The 23,675-nt window shown below is 42.8% G+C and overlaps 1 pseudogene; it reads left to right on the plus strand.

Moving 5' to 3' along the window:
• LOC133779063 (subtilisin-like protease SBT1.9) overlaps positions 1-23,675 on the plus strand; it is a 48,685-nt pseudogene that overhangs the window by 17,699 nt on the left and 7,311 nt on the right.

The following is a 23,675-nucleotide window of genomic DNA, read 5'->3' on the forward strand; positions in this document are numbered from 1 at the left end:
AAGTTCATGGTTATCAACTGTCCCACCGCGTACAACATAATTCTGGGCCGGCCTACGTTGATGGCATTTGAAGCCATAACTTCTATCCGCCACCTCGTAGTCAAATTCCCCTCCTCTACGGGGGTATGTATGATCCGAGGTGACCAGCTCGCTGCCAGGGAATGCTACAACATTTCCATGAAGGAAAAATCAAAACCCGGGTAGCAGACGATGACCATTTAGGGCGGAAGCGAGGAATCTCAGGAAGTAAGATCTGATCCTGGGATAGAAAAACCTCAGAAAGTCGATGGCGTAGGTACCACCTTGAGTGATGATATCGACCCAAGAATAGGCGAAGATAGATCCGAGCTCTAGGCCATCGAAGAGCTCGAAGAGGTGAACATCGATCCTAGAGACCCTTCGAAGGTGGTTAGGCTCGAGAAAAACCTTAGTAATGAGAAAAAGGTGGAGCTGCTGAAATTTCTACAAGAGAATCTAGACGTGTTCGCCTGGTCTCATGAAGACATGATAAGAATCAGCCCAAGCGCCATCATGCATACCCTTAACTTGGACAAAAACATGCCTGCAAAGTCCCAGAAACAGAGGCGCCTGGGCACGACCCGAGCTGAGGCCCTAGAAGAGGAAGTAGCTCAACTTTTAAAATGTGGCTTTATTTGCGAGGCAAAATACCCAATCTGGGTCGCCAATCCTGTTCTGGTCCTGAAGCCCAACGGGAAGTGGTGGACCTGCATCGACTTTTCTAATCTGAATAAAGCATGCCCCAAATATTTCTTCCCCTTGCCGAGAATTGACCAATTGGTGGATGCCACTGCGGGGCACGGGCTCATGTCTTTCATGGATGCATACTCAGGTTATAACCAGATCGCTATGAATCCTACGGACCAGGAACATACTAGCTTCATGACCCCAACCAACGTTTATTGTTACAAGGTCATGCCCTTCGGGCTGCTCCGGGGAAATAAAAAATTTGAGTGAACTAATGAGTGCGAGCGTTCCTTCCTCGACCTAAAAGCACATTTAGCCGAGCCACCCGTGTTTTCTAAACCAACAGCAGGAGAGCCTCTTTTTCTTTACCTGGCTATCACGGAAGATGCAGCTAGTGCCGTGCTGGTCTGGGAAGAGGACCGGTCTTAGAAGCCGGTCTATTACATTAGCAAAAGGCTCCCCGAAGCTGAATCTCGGTATCCGTTGATGGAAAAAATGGCGTTCTGCCTTATCACGGCCTCCAGAAAGCTTAGGCCGTATTTCCAGTCCCATTCAATCCACGTCATAACCGATCAACCTTTAAGGCAGGTACTGCAGAAACCTGAGGCATCGGGACGTCTTTTGAAGTGGGCCATCGAGCTCAGCCAATTCGAGATACTATACGTACCACGAACAGCGATCAAAAGCCAAGCTCTGGCTGATTTCGTGGCAGAGTGCACTGGATTCCAAGAGGAATTGGTGGAAGAACCGGTGCAAGCTTTGTGGAAAGTCTTTGTAGATGGTTCATCTAATGAGAATGAGTCTGGAGCTGGAATCATTTTGATATCCCCAGAGGGACATCGTTTCCACTCCGCGTTACGGTTCTGATTCGAAGCGTCCAACAACGAGGCCGAATACGAAGCTTTGTTGGCTGGGCTAAGGGTGGCCCGGGAGCTGAAGGCTAGGGTCATCCAGTGCCATAGCAATTCCCAGCTCGTGGTTAACCAGGTATCAGGAGAATACCAAGCGCGGGGAACCAAGATGGCGGCCTACCTGGCCAAGGTAAAGAAGGAGTTGTCCGCATTTGAGTATAGCTAGGGCTGGAAATTCGTGTAAACGTGTCAGATTCGTGTCGACACGATTATGACACGACATGATTAAGGTAAACATGAACACGATACGATTATTAAACGTGTCAAAAATACGAACACGAACATGACACGAATATTAAACGGGTCAACACGACACGAACACGATAACATGATTAATCATAACTATATGAAAAAAATCATAAAACATATACAAATTATTCGTGTTATCGTGTCTGACATGATTATGACACGACATGATTATTAAATGGGTCAACACGATTATGACATGACATGATTAAGGTAAACACGAACACGACACGATTATTAAACGTGTCAAAAACTCAAACTCAAACACAAACACGACACGATTATTAAATGTGTCGTGTTCATGTTTACCTTAATCGTGTCATGTCGTGTCATGTCATTGTGTCGTGTCCCAAATTTCCACCCCTAAGTACAGCCTAGTCGAACAGATCCCTCGGGAACAGAACGCCAATGCTGATGCCTTAGCAAAGCTCGCCACCTCCAGGGAGGCCGAAACCTTAAGCCTGGTACCGATGGAATTCTTGGAAAGGCCAAGCGTAAAGGAGACCATGAGAGAGGTCGAGATGATCGATGCCAGGCCAACCTGGATGAATCCCATAGTCGAATACCTCACAACAGGAAAGTTACTTGAAGAGCGAAACGACACGAGGAGGATACTTTACCAAGCTCCGAGGAATATGATCATAGACGGGACGTTGTACCAACGTAGTTTTTCTTTACCTCTTCTGTGATGTGTTCTGCTAGATGAGGCCAAGACTATTCTACAGGAGGTGCATGAAGGCTTTTGTGGGGATCACGCTGGGGGGAAAAGCCTGGCCTTGAAGATATTGAGGCAAGGATATTATTGGCTCACTCTATTAAATGACTCAAATTCTTACGACCAAAAGTGTGACAAGTGCCAGCGGTTCACCACGATTGCCCGAGCTCCACCAGTCGAGCTGAAGATGATCTCGTCCCCGTGGTCGTTTGCGGTCTGGGGGATTGAATTAGTCGGTGCCCTACCCACGGGAAAAGGAGGAGTTCGCTATGCGGTAGTAGCTATTGACTACTTCACAAAGTGGGTAGAAGCGGAGCCTCTAGCGACAATAACATCAAAGAAAGTCCTCGATTTTGTGGTTAAGAATATTGTCTGCCGGTTTGGGCTGTCGAAGAAGATCGTGTCAGATAACGGAACCCAGTTCGATAGCGACCTCTTCACCAAATTCTGTGGAAGGCACGACATAATTAAAAAAATTTCCTCCATGGTCTACCCCCAGGCTAATGGGCACGTCGAGACTGTGAACAAGACGCTCAAGGCGAGCCTTAAGAAGAGGATGGACGAAGCTAAGGAAGTTTGGCCTGAGCAGCTCCCTCAGGTGCTATGGTCATACTGAACCTCACACTGAACTTCGAAGGGGAAAACTCCTTTCTCCCTAACTTTCGGAAGTGAAGCCGTCCTTCCTATCAAAACAAAGATAGCCTCGCACAGAGTCTGGGCGTTCAACTAAGAACATAACGATAAATTGCTTAGCGCGTCCCTCGACCTAATTGACGAAAAATGAGAAGCTTCACAGTTGCAGCTCGCGCATTATCAACAAAAAATCACTCGTTATTTCAACTCAAGGGTCAAGAAACACATCTTTAACTTAGGCGACCTGGTGCTCTGAAGACTCTTCTTAGCCGGTAAGGATCCCAAGGATGGAGCTTTGGGACCAAACTGGGAAGAACCCTATCAAATAATAGAGGTTGTGAAGGAAGGGACCTTTAGACTAGCTCGGCTTAATGGAGAAACAGTCCCACAGACATGGAACACGGTACACCTAAAGAAATATTATCAATAGTCATACTTTTGTAAGGCTTAATTATAAAATCCACCCTGTTTTATTAAAAAATGAGAAGTATATTTCTTGTATCGTTGTATGTTTCCGTGTGCATATAGGCTTAAAAGAGCGTGTTCAAAGTAACCGAGAAAGATCTCTTTCTGATTACTTGGGGGGCATATACCCCGAGAAGAAGGTCCTTAAAACTTAGAAGTTGGTTAAATTGATTAACCGGTGTTTTTTTCTAAAAAGCACGAGGTATCGATAAAACTAACGCGAACTAAGTTTTATCCTGGACACAACCAGTTCTTAAAACTTAGAGGTTGGTTAAATTGATTAACCAGTGTTTTTTCTAAAAAGCACGAGGTATCGATAAAACTAACGCAAACTAAGTTTTCAAATTTAAAAGTCCTGGACACAACCAGGTCCTAAAACTTAGAGGTTGGTTAAATTGATTAACCAGTGTTTTTTCTAAAGAGCATGAGGTGTCGATAAAACTAATGCGAACTAAGTTTTTAAATTTAAATATCCTGGACACCAACCAGGTCCTAAACTTAGAAGTTGGTTAAATTGATTAACCAGTGTTTTTTCTAAAAAGCACGAGGTATCAATAAAACTAACGCGAACTAAGTTTTCAAATTTAAAAGTCCTGGACACAACCAGGTCCTAAAACTTAGAAGTTGGTTAAATTGATTAACCAGTGTTTTTTTCTAAAGAGCACGAGGTGTCGATAAAACTAACGCGAACTAAGTTTTTAAATTTAAATATCCTGGACACCAACCGAGTCCTAAACTTAGAAGTTGGTTAAATTGATTAACCAATGTTTTTTCTAAAAAGCACGAGGTATCGATAAAACTAACGCGAACTAAGTTTTTAAATTTAAAAGTCTTGGACACAACCAGGTCCTAAACTCAGAGGTTGGTTAAATTGATTAACCAGTGTTTTTTCTAAAAAGCACGAGGTGTCGATAAAACTAACGCGGACAAAGTTTTTTAAAATTAAAAATCCTGGACATAACCAGACCCTAAAACTTAGAGTTGGTTAAAATTGACTAGCAGTACTTTGCAATCTCAAAGAAAGAAAAAATGGTCAATAAACTAACACGAACTAAGTTTTTACCAAATACATCATAAAAAATAAAATGGATTGAAATAAAACCCGGGGTAACTAAAATCAATTATCTCGAGGAGAAAAAACCTCGTGGTGGATTGTTACAGAGGTAAATAAAAATGAAAATACAAAAAAATTCTAAGCCCCCCCAGGTCACTCCGAAGAGGTCACCCCCTTGGTTTCTTGCTCGCCGGTAGCGGAAGTCTCCCCAGTCTCAGAAGGCGGCTCCTATTGAAGACAGGCCTTGAACTTCTCGAGGAATGGCTCCCACACCTCGGGAGACAGAAAAGAGAAGTCGCCGTCCTGGTTGAAGGCTCAGCAGTGGTAGAGCATGGCCTCCATGGAGGAGTTGGAAGATGCCCTCTCTGCTGTTGGTTTTTATTGATCAAATCAGAGATTATACGCAGCGGAACAACAATCAAATTGTTAGATTAATCCCATAAGATTTCTAGATCTACTTCTTCACATGCATTTATATATATATATTGAATCAAGGACATGAATAGAAAAATTACCTCAGGTCCTTCCTTGCTGCTATCTTTTCGTATGGCTAAATCCTCGAGATCTCACACCAAGATCTTCCAAAATATTCTCAGGCACACAAAGAACGAGTGTGGGCTCGCTATACAAATAATAGACAATAAACTATTTATCAGATGTTCTCAACACATGAGATCTGATAAAGTTTTGGACCTAGGTATTGTGAAGAACAATGACTTTTGTTTATGTCACTGTTCTCTTTCTCTGAGAGAGATTCCTAGATATTTTTCTATCCCTGAAAAGTTACGTTCTATGAAAAAACTGATATCCTATATTTAATATATCATATATATTAAAATATTTATTATTTTAAACAAATTCAAAATAACTGATCAGTTATCAGATTTTTGTTTAAATAATAATATTTTAATCATATTAAAATATCTCATTAATTATTTAATATTTAAATAACTAAAATTGTGGAATCAAGAGACTGAGTACACTCTCTTATGCATGATGTGATTTTTCCCAATTTTTATTATTATTTAAATACCAAAAATCCCAAAAATAAATTAATTCAAAATTAATTATATTTTTGTTAAATCAAATAATTAATTAATTCTTAATTAATTATTTACACATAATTAAGTAATAATTATGTTTGATACATAGAAAAATATTTTACTTATCACATAAGTCCTTTTTGCCCATTTTTGTATTTACCTTTGTCAGTGTTTGTTTGAGCCATTTCGGAGACCATGGACCTATAACATTAAGCTCCAATAAATAAACTAAATAATTAAACTCTTTAATTATAATAGTTAATTTATTAATTCTGATATTACTCCACTATAAATTCAGAATTGCACTCTTTATGTCATAGATATACTTTTACAGAAATCTTATCTTAAGTCGTCCATTGATATAACCATCTTACAATAGTTCAACCCTCTAATTAATTAGTTCATAAATTAGAATGGAAGAATTACCATTTAACCTTTCTAATTTACTTCTTATTCCTTAAGTACCATTAATTCACTAGTGAATAATTAATTTATAATCTAATTATAGATTTGAGCTCAAAATCATTCAGTTCCAGAATTAACCCTTAAGGGAACTAATATACGATTTGTTAGGAAATATTAGATTCCGTATTGTTGATACATGTTCCCAGCCATCCATGATATTAAATCTCCAAAACAAAAGTCATTAGCATCATTCTTTGAAGAGACCTTAACGAATGAATCAAAAGATTTAATAAACATGAACAAGAGTTCATGAACACTCAGGATTTAGGTTGATCAATGATCATTAGTTATGATATGAATTACAAGTCTTTATTATTAAATGGTTTTTGGATAAAGACTTTAATTCATATCGGTCCATGTCATATATAATCATATTATATAAAGCACATTTACCGAGATGTCTTTCCACATCAATAATCCAAATCTAGATTATTTGTATCATTATGATACTCAGTAAACCGTACTTACAACTCCAATTAAAGAATTCCATAACTTTAATTTGTTGTTGTTGACTATTTTTATTCATTCATGTGATCTTAATTCTCTCGTACTAATACAAGATCACATCCTCAATAATGAATATGGAATTTTTATGATATTTACAAAATTATTCAAACAATAATTTAACAATCTAAATATGACAATAATAATAAACCATTGTATTTATTTATTCACAGAAAAAAAAAATGTCCTTACATGCTTTTAGGACACACTCCTAACATCTGCCACGGTGGCGGTCTCGGCCTCTAGCTGCTTAGCCCTGGCCTCCTCAAGCTTGGCCTTCGCAGCAGCCAAGGTAGCCTGCACATCCTTTTCGCCTTCTTTGGCAGTCGTCAAGGCAACCTTGGCACTTTGCTCTTGTTGTTGAGCAGATGCGAGGGCAGCCTGAGCAGTCTGGAGCTCGCCCCTGAGCTCGTCGGTCCTGGCCCTTGTCCGAGCTACGCTGCGGAGTAGAGCCAAAGCCACCTACAAAGAAATGAAGAGAGTAAGGCACGTGCTGGGAAGAAAGCAAAGGAATTTAACTGAGTAAGCTTACTGTGAGGTTTATCCCCAGCGTAGACTCTATGACATTCTGGGGGCTCCTCGCCTCGATCTCCCTCAAGTCCCTTGGGTTGGCCTTATAATAATGCTCCACCGTGTAGCTCGCGGTCTCATAGACCGTTCCTTGGAAGGTGTCTGGGATTTTCTCCAGGTCTTGGGAATTAACCGGGATGCGCACGATGGGAGCGGGGACTGACGGAGTTCCAACTGGTGCCTCCTATTCCCGAGTAGGGGATGGAGGTCGCAGGGGAGGTGGAGGCATATTCTCTGTGGATGCGGGGATCTGACTTTTCCCCTTGGTGAGGGACTTGGAGGTTGTCCCGGAGGCAAGAGTCTTCTTGGTCAGCCAGGGCCTCTTGACCGATGGCCCGGATGGTCCGGAGGAAGGGTTCCCCCCTGGAAGATTGATCGCAGGGCGCTATCTCCAGGTTGTGCCATCTCCTCGCCTGAAACAAAAGGAAAAGGACGTTAGTATACATGTAAGGTTGTTTTATTACAAGAGAAATCTAAAGGTGTATTGAAAAGGCCCTACCCTTCGAGCTAGAGGAGGAATCTATTGCCACGATCTCCGGCCTCAGAACTGCTATAGGGGAGTCTAAGTTTATTACTTCATGAGTCAAAAAGGGTTCTGGGTTCGGATCTACCTCAGGACTGGACTCCTCTACGTATTGTCTAAGTCTTGGAGCGATACACCCTTCAGAAGGGAGGGCCACGACCTAAGGTTGGTCCCATACTCCTCAAAGAAGGCCGACCTAAAGGACGAGGTGTTGTCTACTACTACGGTGCCCCTAGGACGGTCCGTATCATGGCGTAATACTAGTTGGTCTACACACTGGAGTAGGGTTATGTTAAGGTCCGGGTACCCTCGATGACGGTGTACGAGATGGTTTGGGTTAAACCTAACAAGCCCAAGGTCTGCGGTAGCCCTGTCTAGATCCCTAAATGGGTATGGGTTACCTTGGCCGGAGGGGCCGACTGCTACCCCCGATTGAGCCTGATCCACATCGGGGCCCTGATCAGCCTCAGGTGCCCGCCTTCATCGCACGAGCGACACCTCATCTTCTTCGTTCTGCTCGTTGCCTTCGCCATCTACGACATCCCCCTCGGGGATAGGCACCAGGTCGCGAGCTACTGGGTAATTAGCCCGCGTCCTCCTCAAGGCTAGAGTCTGGCCCACAGAAATGAACTTACACGCTAGCATCGTCTCATCAGACATGAGCTGGCGGTAGTCTTTCTCACTAGACGGAAGCCCCGCAAAAGTATCGTATTGACCCCCAAGGGTCACTGATTTGGTCGTCCTCGCAAAAATGGCTGCACGATGATGCTCAAGTCAGTACACGCGAAAGAATGAAAAAGAAAAGTTTTTTTTTAAACGCGGGCTAAGGATGGAAAGCTTACGAGGACAGTTGAAGTAATGGTACTCACAGTTGCGAAACCCAATCGACATGAAGAATTGGTCCTTGAAGTCATTGGGATGGCTAGGCAGCTCGATGACCGCAGGAGAGTTCGGGAAGCGGGTTAGGTAGTGGAGCCCGTCGCCTCGTCCCCGTTGATCCGGGCTGGCTTTGAGGCAGAAAAAATAGAGGAAGTCTGCGGGAGTAGGGACTTCCCACTTGCGTCTCAAGAAGAGGTACCTCAGCCCTGCTAGCAGATGGTAGGAATGAGGAGGCAGTTGAAAAGGGGCCAGCTTCACGTAATTAAGGAAGTCGACGAAGTACTGGTCCAGGGGGAGGAAGGCCTCGACCTTGAGATGTTCGTCGCTCCAGGCCGCTAACTCCTCGTCAAGAGGCGCGCAGCTCCTCTCACCCTCAAGGGGAGGGCGGGCTATAAGGGCGCCTGTCCCAACCTCGATGTTATGGGATAGCAGTATCTTGTTGACCTTCCCTTGGGTCGTGATCTTCGAGTCAATCCTGTCTGCCTCGAAGAAAGCATCAGGTCCCACCTTGACCTCCTTATCCTTCGTGGGACCAAACTGGGGGATGGGGGATTCAACCTCGACCTCTTTTCCCCTGCTGGATTGCTGGGATGATGAGCTGGCTGCGTTTTTCTTGGGCACATTCTATTTGGGCCCCATCTGATCGCCTAGTGAACAAGAATTAAAAAAAGAAAACTTAGTGGGTGACCTAAAAGCTAAGAAAAGATAAGCTACACGTGAAGAAGTGACTTTCATACACAGGCTAAGTTAATCTCAGCCCGCGGTGTGTGAAGCCATGCGCTGCCATAGTCACGCGCCCACGTTTCCAACGGATCCCTGATCTCCATGGATCTTTGTGTCAGGAGGGTCAGACTATTGCTTGCCTTAGAGGAAAAGTTTCGAGAGAAAAACCACCTAGGAAACGTGACCCCTAAGCTACCCGGTTTTACACCCTAAAATCCTCTCACCTTCCATATTCTGAATAGGCATCTCCTAAAGTAACCCAGAAAGTTACCCAGAAATTACCTAGTTATGAGCATCGCAATCCTAGACATGTTTTTAAAATATAATTAATATTCCTAGAATCAAAACCTATGCGCCCAAAACAACCTATTGTTTACGACTGAGAAATAGGTTTGCCTAACAAAGAAACGAGGAAATTAAAACATACAACAGACAGGGAACTTACAGTGTATTTTCCGAATGAAAGTTACAGGCAGCGTAGGAGTAGGAGTCCTGGTGGAATCCTTAAAGCTGGACTTCTGAAAGGCTCTTGTGAAGAGAATGTAAGGATTTATGGGATTATGACCAGAAGAAGAAGAAGAGCTTCTGAAACTCAAAAAAGAGAATATAAGAAAAAAAATTCAAATGAAGGGTGACTAGTACTGAAGATTGCCAACCTTATATATACGTAAGAGGCATAAGGAAACGAGGACCGTCTGATCAAATTAATGCGAGATACGAGGGCCATAACTCAAGAGACGAAACAACGGTAGAAAGGTGGCTAGGCCATTTAATGCAATTCTCAGAATCTGAACAGTCGCCAACCACGATGTCCCACGTGTCCGATACCCATGTAGTGGGCAGGACATGAAGAGTCTAAAGGGAATTTTAAAAGCCCCTGCTGTGAAGATCAAAGATGACGTCATAGGTCACGAGTAGGGGCTTGGGGGGCAAATGTACGATCTAAATATCCGCACACACTTTGGCGAGCTAGAAAATGGCCTAAATCGATCTGCCATGTGTCAACCGTCCACCCGGAGCTGTTTTCTTACGGACCCCTAGGACAACTTGCCCAAGTTGATGGATCATTTAGCTGCTCCTTGCGTAGAGCCATTGTGTCGACATAACAGAAGCCACGAGCTAGCATCACATTAAGCTCGTGGTGCGTCAGAGGTCTGACATCCCCGAATCCTTATAAAGTCAACCACGCAATATAAACGTGCATATACCAGACATCACGTGTCTGTTCCTTTCCTGAATTCTCAGATATGCAATATAAACATGCGTGTTCAGACATCCCACGCTTGATTTGGGCCATGCGGCCCATTATCCATCTTTACCTATTGATTAGACCATACTTCACTGTAAGGTTTAGGAATTAATCATCAGTGCCCTGGGTAGTGCAAATGGTTGGCTTCTTCTTGAAAAGCAAATACTTTGTAAGAAATAGTAAGGAGATATCAATAATATCGACCGGTGGACTAGGGGGATTTTAACCTCCGAACCACCTAAAAAAAGGAGTGACCATATTTTCCTTGCAATTAATTTCCACATTCTAGGCTACTATCATTTTTATATTACGGTTTATCAATCATCACTAATCCATCCTATTTATTCGTATAATTATCTGTTGGCGAAAACCGCGTCGACACCTTCAAATTGGGTTTGAAGGATTCGCCAAACATCTTTGACCGACACACATGAAGAAATCAATTTAATGTAACCTTCCCCAACACCATTGAAAATAGCATGTAGTGCTTTATTATTGTAACTAGACAATTTATCTTCAACATCAGTCCAATCAAGTTTAGATTTTACCTTAGTTACATCATTGCTTTCTGCTGGAGGAGTCCAACCATTCAAAATAGTTCTCCAAGCCTTTTCATCTTGAGATTTGATGAAGGCTCTCATTCTAACTTTCCAATATGGATAGTTAGAATCATTGAGTAAATGGGGGCGAGTTATGGAGCCTCTTTCTGTGAAAAAATACATTGCAAGATCAAGGACAATAACAAACGGAATAAACCAAGATTACACTCAGAAATGAGTGACCCGCTCTGATACCAATTGAAATTTCATTTTTAGTAATTACCAAATTAATTAAACAATGTGAGTTAATTATGCCATGGAATGGTAATTAAATGTTGAAATAGATTTTAGCTTTGTCGAGACATAATCTGAACTTGTCACGACAGAAACTGAACACAATAAAAAGACAGTGCAAAAACAATAAAGAACGCAACAGATTTTTACAAGGTTCAGAAACCCTTTTGGATAACTTACTCCTTAGGGCCACACCCAGAGAATAAAACCAATTAATAAAGAATCACAAGTGCAAAATATTGACTTAAACAAAACAAGACTCCCTCTTGAGATTCGTCACAACTTTGTTGTACTTCTCTTCACTAATCTGATTCTGATTGAAACACTCAACCACTTGAACTCCCTTCAATGGCTAGCGAGTGCTTGCATCCTCCCGACGCAAGGCTTGTAAAAATCCTCTCCCGAAGACTATAAAAATTGTGTTCAAATTACAACATGTATTCACTCAGGATAGTGATATAAACTTACCACAAAAACTAAGCACTCATTTTACTACAAGATCACGTGAATACTATGATCTTGAATACAAATAATGAACTCTCACAGATATTACAATTCACTCACAAACTATGCACCAAAGAGTTCACTTTTTCTCAAGACCTTAGAAGTATATTTATAGAGTCCAATTCGTGCTCAAAAAGGCTGAGAAAGAATCTCCTGATAAAAGCAAGAATATTTGAAGATATTCTTGATTGATAAAGAGTTTCTATTCTTAGAAGATTCAGATCTGACAGATACGAATTTGGTGGGGACAGCTAATACCTGTGGCAGAGCAAATATCTCAAGATAAATATAACAATTAATTACTTCAAGATTTAGTTTCCTGGAGTATATTACCTTGAGCAGCATGAAAAATAAAAGACAAATATTCTAGAAATGATTTTGAGTAAGTATAGAATATTTGCTTTATATAACAAATATACAACTTCCCTTTATAATCATATTGTGGTAAAATCAAGCTAAATAAGGAATAATATGAAAACCTTCTAGCCAATAATATTCTGAAAATCACAATAATGAGAAAGTAATATTCCGAAAATTATAATAATGAGAAAGTAAAATTATTTTTTAAATAAAAAGATATTTCTATAAAATTTGCCAATTTTATGATTTACATAATCAGTGTAGTTGACACCAGAGTTTGCCCAGAGAGCAAGAGCTTTAGTGACAAAGGAATGACCATTGTGCCTTCTAGATGAAAAGGGAAGTGTGAGTGAGGAGAACAATTCAAATCTTCCTTGTGCAATAAAAAACTAATCGGAGCTCGTTTTTACAACAAAGGGTTTCGAGCTAATAAGCTCCATTCCAAAATCACCATGGACTCTCCACGAGATGAAGATAGACATGGCACGCATACTGCTTCGACCGCAGCTGGAGGCTACGTGAAAGGCACGTCTTACTTTGGTTATGCAGCTGGCACCGCCAGTGGCTTGGCTCCCAGAGCTCGAGTGGCTATTTATAAAACTAAATGGAATTACTCAACATACTCTTCTAATTTTCTTGCAGCAATAGACCAGGCAATAAAAGATGGTGTGGATATTTTGTCTCTCTCTTTGGTGTTAGACGATGCTGAATTTGATTTGGGGGATGATAGTGTGGCAGTAGCCATATTTGCTGCCATGGAGAAAGGCATATGTGTTTCAGCTGCAGCTGGAAACCATGGCCCAGGACTAGGAACAGTAATCAATGCAACACAATGGATAACCACGGTAAAAGCTAGTACTGTAGACAAAGTTTTCAAAGGAACAATCATTTTGGGAAATGGTTTTAAGATCAACTTCAATTTATTATATCCCAGAAAGTCTTCTAAACTCCAAGTTCGCTTTGCTTTCTTAGGTGAGTGCTCATATTTGAAACAAATTAAGAAAGTTAGAGACAAGATTGTTGTATGCAAAGTCAACTAGAGTATTATAATAAGTAATCATGTAGAGACCGTCCAGTCTGCTAAAGTGTTTGGAGCTGTCTTTATTGGTAATTACTCGTTTTCTAATTATTATACTAGAGGCTCATTTAGAGCTGCGTTTCTCGGCTTAAAAGATGGCGACGCTGTTATAAATTATATCAGAAATAGCTAAAATCCCATTGGAAGACTTGAGTTTAAGAAAACCTTCCTAAGTTCAAAACCAGCTCCAAAATTGGATGGCTATAGCTCTAGAGGGCCATTTTTGAACTGCCCAAATGTGTTAGAGCCGGATATTTTGGCCCCTGGTTCATCAATCTTGGTTGCCTGGTCTCTAATAAGCTTAGTAGCTAAGGATGAATTAGGGCCTTTGTTCAGTGATTTCCATATCGATTCAGGCACTTCCATGGCTGCGCCTCATGTTGCAGGCATGGTAGCCGTGATCAAATCATTCCACCCTTACTGGAGCCCAGCAGCCATTCTGTCAACTCTTATGACCACAGAAAACCCATTGGACAACACCCAAAAGCCCATTCAAGATGAGGACAACTTCAATATCCGAGGCCTAGATACTGGTGCTGGCCATATTCACCCCAACAAGGCAGTTGATCATGGGCTCATTTATAATGCAACATCAAAGGAATATGTTAAGCTTCTGTGCGGAATGAAATACACAGCAAAACAAATTCAAATCATTACGAAGTCTAATCACACTTGTGTTGGACCACGTTCTGATCAACTGCATCAATGGTGGAAACAGTAGTACCAACATGAGCAAATGGCTACTGATCAGGTACTGGTAGAGATGAAAAAGGTACGTGTATAGGCTAAGGTGCAGCAGCAGAAATAGAGGCATTATTGTCAGGCAAAGAGACACCAGGAGTGAAGTTAGTACCAGTAGCATGTTTTAGATTGGAAGTGGAAAATGTAGCAGTAGGAAAAGAGAGATTAGGATAAGTTTGTACATGTGATTCAGCTGTTGAAAGTGAAGCTGAGAATCTGGTTTCATCAAAGATAACATTTTGTGCAATGAATATTCGACCAGCGACATTCTCACAAATATATCCTTTGTGTTGAGGTGAATACCCCAAAAAGACACAAGGCTCAGACCTAAAATCAAGCTTATGAGTGTTGTAAGGTCTGAGATGAGGAAAACATATGCACCCAAATGTCTTTAAGAACATATAATCAGGTTTTTGACCATATAAACATTGATGGGACTCAAATCATCAAAAACCGGTGTGGGGAGCCTGTTAATGGTGTACACAACACACTGAAATGCATGCCACCAGTAAGTAAAGTCAAGACCAGATTTGGCAAGTAGAGTAAGACCTATCTCAGTGATATGCCTATGCTTTCATTCGGCGCTACCATTCTGCTCATGAGTGTGGGGAAAACATAGTAACTTTAAGAGCTTCTCCCATAACTTTAAGAATGTCGCTGTTTCTCCCGTAACAAAGAAAGAGAAAACATAGTAACTTTAAGAGCTTCTCCCGTACCTGTTTTTGTTCTTTTTCTCTTTGGATTTTTGAGCTTAACTTGAGGATTCAAGCTTGGGAAGTAATTCTTGAGAGCTTGGGAGTGTGTTCCACCATTGAAGAGCATCATAATCTGAGCTTGAGGTAAGTTTCTAGCCATTAAATTTCCTGGTTTGCTCTGTTTTAGCTTTGGTTTTCAGCTGAGATTTCTAGGTTGGATGATTGGTTTTGTTGGGAGTTTTTGGCTAGGGTTCTTGTGGTTGTGATGCTTAGGGCATGTGGGGATGGTTTTTGGGTTCATTTGGCATCAAAAATGAGGTTTGGAAGCATTGGAATCGAGTTGGAATTGAAGGAGTCGAAGGAAGAGGTTTCAGGGGAGGATCTGGCTGGGTGTAGCCCACCAGAGGGCGCTATAGCGCTACCCAGTGCTCTGTTGGGCAGTTTGGGGTTCTGAGTATAGCGCTAGGGTGCTAGTGAGCAGTGCTGTAGCGCTACTCTGTTCCTTCAGAATCCCATTTTGAGTGTTTTTAAGGGTTTTTGGCTCGGGGTTTCAATCCTTAAGGCCCGGGATCGGATCTACTCACCGTGTGGGCACGTTTCGAGGTCCCAAGAGTGGGGTTTTCATTAATTGAGACCCTTTTATTGTTGATTTTCATTAATGGAGGTTATTATTGGTTATGATTAGGTAACCGCTAAGGAATCAAAAGGTCGATTGTTCTCAGGAATCGTTCTTATTATATTTCTCGCTCGAACCAGAGGTAAGAGAACTGCACCCTATATGTGACATGAATGATTATTCATGAGGCTTGTTGAATGTGTAAATGTGGACATGGGTTGAATATTGAATGCTTAGCAAATCTTGCTCATTTATGAATGGCACTGACTCATTAGTCAGAATTGGCAAATGTGTCAGTATCAACTGTGAAGCTGTGACTCATTAGTCAAGTTCGGCAGTGGTACTGGGAATTGGTCACACAGTGCTGACTCATAAGTCAGGGACGACCTTAGTGTGATCAACGCAAGCCAACAAAGATTAGATCTAATCGACATCTGCATTGAATGACTCAAAAGAGCATTAATGCCGAACCGACCTCAAGTTCGATGAATACTATAAGCGCTTGTCTAGCCAAAGGCTAGTCACTTAGAGCCACAATGACTATTTAGTCACATGGCTGTGGGTGTTGAGCCCGTGAGACTTATCCATCAATCTCTCATTTGTTAAGCTAGTGACTTACCCATCAGTCACTCATCTGTTAAGTTAGAGACTTACCCATTAGTCTTTCATTTGTTTAAACTAGTGACTTGCTTGTCAGTCACTCATTATGGTTTACCAGAACCTCAAGTATTAAATCACTCATATGATTAGAGCTATAAGCTCATTCATGGTTACTGTAAACACAAATTGATATTCACTCATCTGTTCAGAGCTATAAGTTCTGTATGATTGTTATGATCATCATTTGATATTATATGTTTGCTATATTGTGTTTTCTTGCTAGGCTTTGGCTCATGGGTGCTATGTGGTGCAGGTAAATGGAAAGAAAAGCTCACCCAGCCTTGAGTGGAGAGCTTAGGTGGTGATGTGTACATATGTGTCCGCTTGACCACCACGGCCAAGGAGTTCTCAGAGGAACTAGGGGGTTTACCCTGTTTTTGCCACTTAGGTCAGCGGGTGGTAAATTTGAAACAATAATGAACATTTTTAGTTGTAAATAACTTGTAAATGTTTTTTATGGGCCATGAACAGTTTTATGCGTTAAATAAAATATATCCTTTCCTTTTGATTGGTTTTCCACCTTAGCCTATTAATAACACTAGAAGCACGTTTTTAACCAAAGGACTCGAGTAGCGAGTTAAATTTTCGGTTCACCGTAACTGTTCTGGGGTAACCAGGTTGTTACAATCATCACCAATTAAATGCACATAATATTTATAACCAACTTTGGATAAAGTGTGAGATGGACCCCAGAGATCGGTATGAATGAGTTCTAGAGGTTGAGAGGCCCTAGAAGAGGATAATGGAAATGGTTGTTTGTGGTTTTTCCCTTGTTGACAAGCATCACAAAATTGAAGATTCTTTAGTGAATAAGAATAGGAAACCTAAGAGAGTATTTTACTAAGTATTCTAGAAGAGGGGTGACCAAGTTTGTAATGCCATATATTAATGTCATCATTTAAGGTAGAAACATAAGCTTTAGGATCAGATTCAGTAAAAGAAGCTAACTCTTTATTTTTATTGATTGAAAAATCATTAAAATAGTAGTCTGCAATAGCAGAGGTACAATCTGTGATACACGAATTAGTAGAAAATGAATTTGAAAAGACAGGACTCGAATTTGGTGAAGACAAGGTGGCAAGATGGCATTGCAGAGGTGTTGGTATAGAGCTGGGGCTATCCTCTCCTAGAAAGTAGAGACCATTTTTAACCTTCCCTTTGAGTAAAACATTCCCTGATTGTTTGTCCTTAACAAAACATAGAGACTTGTGAAATTCAAGATAGACATCATTATCTTTAGTACGTTTAGAAACACTAACTAAGTTCTTAGTAATGTTAGGCACTTTTAACACAAAATTTTGATGCAAGGGATTAGAGGAAGAGGAAGGTAAAGTGGCTGTACCAATATGAGAGATGTGAAATTTCTTACCATTTCCTACAGCAAGAGTTTCACTGCTAGTGTATGGAAGAGTAGAATCCAATGGCTCCATGCCAAAGGCAACATGGTTGGTTGCCCCAATATCAGCATACCACATCTAATCATCAACGAAAACGGAATTGGTTGAGGCAATATAGGCTTGGGGTTCAGCTTTGTTATCCAAAAAATAGGCACGAATGACGTGGCAAGTGATTTCTAACACGTGGCTGACACCTGGCAGAATTCTGTTCGACTATCGACCAGTAAGACATTGCAAGCACGGAGCTGAGTTTTATCACGACCAGCATGGTCGTACATTCCAGATATTTCAAAGATAATCTTATAGAGATCATCGTCATATTCGAGATTATCTCCCATAATTTACTGAATATCCGATTAATTAGGAAAGAATATCTGTAACTAATTCATGTAATCTTCCTTGAGCCTATAAATAATGAGAAGATAGCTCAAGGAAAGGACTTTTGGCTTTCTAATTACTGGAGATTAGAAATTTACGAGTGAGATAGAGCTATCACATTCAATATATTGTTTTGTTCTTCAGAGGTTGGTGAAACTCATTGAACCCTAGTTCTTTGATCACTCCTTCGAAATATTATATCAATAACAGCTCAAGTGGACGTAGGTTATTACCAGATTCTGGGATCGAACCACTATAAATTCTTGTGTGCTTTATTGTTTTTGTCATTATTCTCATTTCAACATATTTGTCTACATCAAGCATTTTTGACTCCGTGTCAGTTGACCAAAATCAAGGTCAACATTCTGGTGCTTTCATTGAGAGCTTGATATAATATTGTTGAAGTATCAATGGCGAAAACAACAAAGAAGACTAGGCAGGTGGCTAGCACTGCACCATCTTAACCGCCTCCTCCTCCAAACGTGACCAAAGATGAGCCACATTTGGAATTTGATGAGGAAGAACTGGATTCTGAGACGCTGAAGAATACCCTGGGGGTATTGCAGGACGAACTGGCCAATCTGAGGGCCAGCCAGGAAAGTGCTGCCAAGATTATGGTACGGAAGCAACAAGAGATTGAGCGACAGCGCCTGAAACTAAGTGAAAGGTAGGCGGAGATGGAACGTTGCTAGAGGGAAGCCATGGCAGCCCTCGAAGCAGCCCTACAGCTGGCTAGGAATCAGGCTGCACCTACATCGCAGCCTGATAAACCTTCAAATGGGCCACCCCAAAGGGGCCCTAATCCTAGCCCGCCGATCCAGCCCTCGAGCCCCCAAAGGCCCGAGTAGCCACCAATGCCTCAGGACGATGTCCCTCTAAGGGATCCTGAAGCGCAGCCTCCATCCCAGGCTGGTCGCGGCAATCCCCCGCAGTCCTAGACGCCATAGGGGCGAAGAGCCGAACCCACCGAGCAGAGGGCAGCGTTCTTCTGGTAACAGAAGGAACTCGGAGATAGGCTCTGTGGTCCGGGGCCCCCCACGGCATGACAATGCACGGGGACCCACCGACCAACGTAGGCCATCCTTTCACGCTCGGGACATTCCAGCCCGAGGAGTCAACCGAGGGAACAGTCAATCCCACCATGGCCAGTCGAGGTTCAGAGATGGCCATGGTTATAATGAGGCCGACTCAGGCAGAGGAAACGCCAGTCGGAGAAATGAAGAAAGAGGTGGGGGCAGAAGCCCACCACCTAGGGATGACCAACCCGAAAGACGTGACGTTGGGGGGCAGCCCAGACAAAATAACGTCTTCAACCGGCTCGGAGTCAGCGAGCAACAAAGAAGAGATGAGGATTTAAGAGATGTACTCAATGATCGCAGGGAACAGCACAATGAGTACATTCCTCCAGCAGCAGAGGCCCCGGCGATTCCTAGCGCCGTGCAAGCCCAGATAGATGCCCTCAACCAGGCAGTGCAACAGCTGGTCGGGGGAAGAACGTCTTATATCGATCACGATAGGAGAAAGGGCACTCCTTTTGTTCAAAGGATAGCTATGGTAGAAACTCCTAGCAAGTTTAAGATGCCTACGCTTCCAAACTTTGACGGGTATGGTGACCTAGTATCTCATGTCAACAAGTTTGAGATACAAATGGACATTCAAAAAGTGTCCGAAGACGCTCGGTGCAGGATCTTTCCTGCAACACTTTCTGATGCTGCACAGGAGTGGTTTTTCAAATTCCCTCCTGCAAGTATTATTTCTTGGGAGATGTTCGTAAATGAATTTTACGGACAATTCTATGCGGGTTGTGTGCACCCAACTGAGGCAAATTAGCTGGTCGAAATACGCCAGCAAGACAGAGAACCAGTGAAGGATTACGTCCAACGTTTTATGCGAGCAGCTCCTGGAGCCAAAACAGTGGGAGACGAAGGCAAGATGATGGCCATAACTGCAGGAGTTAAGCGCCGCACGCCTCTTTGGAACAGCCTCAGAAAGCATGGGGTCAAGACTACCCAGGAATTTTTGGATCGAGCTGATCGATACATCAAGCTCGAAGATGCCATTGCCAGTGAAGGAAAGCCCCCAGGCAAGGATAAGGGGACTGCAGAGCCCGCCAAAGCCGCCAATGGGTCAAAACCCAACGGCAACGGCAAAGGCAAAGGCAACGGGAATGACAATGGAAATGGCAAGAATGGGGGGAAACGGCCACATAATGAGCTTTCCACCTCTGACAATAAACGAGCCAAGGGTAATTGTTATGAACCTTGGTTCACTAACTACACTGCCCTTATTAAGTCTCGAGGAGAGGTGTATCAGGCCATGAGTTCCAGTGTGCCTTATAAAAGACCTGCTCTCATTCAAAAAGATATTTCGAAGAGAGACACTACCAAGTTCTGTCGTTATCATAACGACTACAGACATGATACAAATGAATAAAACTAGCTAAAGGATGAAATCAAGTTCCTTATTAGACAAGGGCACTTGAGAAGATATGTACAGACCTCAGGAAATTCCCAACGAGAGGCTCCAGGTGGCAACGAGCATGCGCCCACACGCCAACGCTCGCCACCTTTGCAGCCTGACCCCATAGCTGGCACTTTACTCACCATCTACGGAGGCCCGCACCTTGCGGGAAGCAGTGGAAAGGTGAGGGAACGATATGCTCGGACCCTACGTCACGACCAGGACATCGAGATGATGACTGTGGAGGACAGGGCATCGAAGAAGGCTCAGTCAGAGGATGGTGAGATAACCTTCTCTGATAGCGATGCCCAGCATGTCCGGTTCCCACATTCCGATCTGCTGATTGTGGACGTTCAAATCACCAACATGATGGTGAAAAGAGTACTAGTGGATACAGGAAGTTCAGTGAACATCCTGTACAAATCTTCACTGGAACGCATGAAGTTGTCTGTGAAGGACTTGGAGCCCTGCAACCAAACAATTTACGGCTTCTCTGGCGAGGGACTCGCCCCAGTAGGGTCAATCAGACTTCCAGTCACAGCAGGTACATCACATGCTACCAGGACATTACTCGCTACTTTTATAGTAATCGATTGTCCTTTGGCGTACAATGCTGTTATTGGAAGGCCCATACTGGTTGATCTTTGGGCCGTCAGCTCAGTATGGCACTTGGCCATGAAATTCCCGACAGACGCAGGGGTAGGACGCGTGTTAGGAAATCAGAGAGAAGCAAGGGAGTGCTACAATGCCTCAGTTACAAAGGCGAAGAAGGGAACGTCGAAAAGCACTCCCCCAGATAGGTTGCAGATGGCAATTGATACACAAGCCCAATCCGGTGATGGAGTCACCAAATAGGGTGTTTCCCAAAGTGAGGATAAGGACTTAGATCCTCGCTTTGGGGATTTTGAGGAAGATGTTGGACCAGTCGAGGACTTGGAAGAAGTCTAACTTGACGAAGAAGACTCTACCAGAGTGGTAAAGGTCGGGAAAAACTTAGAAGCAATAACGAAGTATGCACTGGTGGAATTTTTGAGAAAGAACCAGGAAGTTTTTGCCTGGTCACACAAAGACATGGCTGGGATAGATCCTGCAGTTATCAGCCATGTCCTGAACGTTGACAAGAGTTTTCCACCCGTGCAACAGAAAAGAAGGCTGCTCGATAAGGATTTCACAGACCTCAATAAAGCCTACCCAAAGGATTGCTTCCCTCTCCCAAGGATCGACCAGTTGGTCGATGCAACTGCAGGACATGAGATCCTCTCCTTCATGGATGCATACAAATGATACAATCAGATCAGTATGCATCCCCCTGACGAGGATCACATTAGCTTTCGGACCGATACAGGGTTATACTATTATAAAGTAATGCCCTTCGGACTGAAAAACGCTGGTGCGACTTACCAGCGATTGGTCAACCACATAATTAAGGAGTTAATCGGAGTAAACATGGAGGTGTACGTGGACGACATGCTGGTAAAGTCAAAAAAAGCAGAAGGACATGTGAAGGATTTACAAGAGTGTTTCAACGTTCTGAACAAATATCAGATGAAGTTAAATCCTCTCAAATGTTCCTTCGGAGTAGGATCAGGGAAATTTTTGGGGTTTATTGTTAATTCGAGAGGAATCGAGGCCAACCCCGACAAGATAAAAGCCCTGATCGACATGAAATCGCCAATGAAAATCAAGGATGTTCAAAGTTTAACTGGAAGAATTGTCGCACTAAGTAGATTCATTTCTTCAATCTACTTAGAGGCAACAAGAAATTCGAATGGACAGGAGACTACGAGTAGGCTTTCCAGGCCTTAAAGGCGCACATGGCACAACCTCCTATTTTATCAAAACCCATGGACAGAGAAACTTTGTTCATTTACCTGGCGATCACCGAATTTGCTGCCAGTGCGGTGCTAGTGTGAGAGGAAGAAGGCGTACAAAAGGTAGTTTACTATGTAAGCAAGAGGTTAATCGATCGAAAGGTTAGCCTATTGCTTGATTTTGGCCTCAAGGAAGTTACGTCCTTACTTCCAAGCCCATCCCATCACAGTCTTAACTGACCAACCCCTTCGACAAGTTCTGCAAAAGCCAGAGGCAGTTTGGCGCTTTTTGAAATGGGCAGTTGAACTCGGGCAGTTCGATATCACATATTCACCGCGAGTAGCAGTAAAAGGACAAGTCTTGGCTGACCTTATCGCTGAATTCACTGAGATCCCAGACGACGAGCAGTGCGAAGAGCCTAGTGCGCCCGAGGCACAAGTCAAAGCTCCTTCGTGGAGGTAAGTCATGAATGGATCGTCCAACGAATCTCACGCAGGAGCAGGAATGATATTGATAATGCCAGAAGGGCATCGATTTCACTGCGCTATTAGGTTCGATTTCACCGCATCGAACAATGAGGCCGAATATGAAGCACTCCTCGCAGGACTAAGGTTAGCCAAAGACATGAATATAAAAGTGCTTGATATCTACAGTGATTCACAGCTGGTAGTGAATCAAGTCTTAGGGGAGTATCAAGCACGGGGCCTCAAAATGGTGGCCTACTTAAACAAAACTAGAGATATGTTGGCGCAATTCGAAAAGTATACCCTCCTGCAAATTCCCCGAGATCAGAATTCAAACGCAGATGCCTTAGCCAAACTCGCAAGTGCGAAAGACGCTGACACTTTGAATATAGTGCCAGTAGAGAGATTATGCGAACCGAGCATACGAGCAGACGACATTAATATGGAAATCTGGATGGAGGATACATGGATGGCGCCATACTTGGAGTATCTCACAAATGGTGTACTACCAGCAGATAGAAACAAAGCCAGAACCCTTCAAAGACAGGCTGCTAGGCATATACTGGTCGATGGTGTCCTTTATCGAAGAGGATATTCCATGCCACTGCTCAGATGCATTACACCGGAAAAGGCTAAAGAACTAATGAAGGAAGTACATGAAGGCTTCTGTGGGGACCACGCTGGGGGGCAGAGCTTGTCAAAAAAGATTCTGAGGCAGGGTTATTTCTGGCCGACTATGAATGAAGACTCAATGGAGTTTGTGGAAAAATGCGATAAGTGTCAAAGGTTTTCCAAGATCCCACGCGCAGCTTCCAATGAGTTAAAGCAGATGCAGAGTCCTTGGCTTTTCGCAGTATGGGGTATAGACTTGATTGGATCCCTGCCAACAGGGAAGGGTGAAGTAAAATATGCAATCGTAGCAGTCGACTACTTCCCCAAATGGGCCGAAGCTGAGCCGCTCGCTACCATAACGACCAAGAAAGTTCTTGACT

Source organism: Humulus lupulus, chromosome 1 (genome assembly GCF_963169125.1).
Source record: "Humulus lupulus chromosome 1, drHumLupu1.1, whole genome shotgun sequence".
NCBI lineage: Eukaryota > Viridiplantae > Streptophyta > Magnoliopsida > Rosales > Cannabaceae > Humulus > Humulus lupulus.